Here is an 811-nt window from a genome sequence, read left to right as displayed (position 1 = left end):
CCCAACGAACTACGCAGTTAAATTTCTCTTTCTCGTTTTCCCTTCTTCGTACCCACTCTATAACGACGAGGTTATGGGGTCCGAACAAACTTTTTTTTTTTCTTTTTGTCTGAAGTCACGATTTGTTTCTTCCTTTTCAGAAAAACACGTAGATTCTTCAAAGGTTTTTTTTTTAACATGTGATTCTGTATGGCTAAAGACGCAATTCTAATTCTATCTCTCTCTTTTCATTTAGGGACTTGTGCTATAGCGATATATTTATGAATCTATATTCAAGGAAAACAAACAGATTCATTAAAAGTCATTTTAACACGGGTAACTGTACAAAAAAAAAAAAAAAACACACGTATATGTATAACGAAAACCGTTTCCTTCTCTCCTCCCCCCCCCTCCCCACCCAGGACCCACGCTATAATAAATAGTCTTTAAAGATGTTTTAACTCAAACAGCTGAATATCCTCCCTCTCTTTGCCTCTCCTTCTCTGGACCCTCGTTGTAACGATATTCATACACACGATGTGTATGAATCTGTATTTAAGAAAAATACGTAGCTTCTTAAAAGTATCAGTATAACGTAGATCTATTTATAACACAATAGTCCCTGTACCGTAAAATTCTTTCTCATTCTCTCTTTCTCTCCCTCTCAGGACTCCCCCTGTAACGATATGTACTGAATCTACATTTAAGAAAATCATATATATTCCGTAAACACATTTTTAACACAAGGGTATCCACATCATGTAAAGACATTTCTAAGACAAGAATCTCTATAACGAAAAAGACCACAGTTAAACTTCCCCCCCCACTTTCC

General features: G+C 36.0%; 1 protein-coding gene across 1 annotated transcript in view; it reads left to right on the top strand.

The window, feature by feature from the left end:
• LOC119592922 (dual 3',5'-cyclic-AMP and -GMP phosphodiesterase 11A-like) overlaps nt 1-811 on the top strand; it is a 113884-nt gene that overhangs the window by 65683 nt on the left and 47390 nt on the right. The window lies entirely within an intron of this gene.

This window comes from Penaeus monodon, chromosome 31 (genome assembly GCF_015228065.2).
Source record: "Penaeus monodon isolate SGIC_2016 chromosome 31, NSTDA_Pmon_1, whole genome shotgun sequence".
NCBI lineage: Eukaryota > Metazoa > Arthropoda > Malacostraca > Decapoda > Penaeidae > Penaeus > Penaeus monodon.
This window is presented reverse-complemented; position numbering and strand designations above follow the sequence as displayed.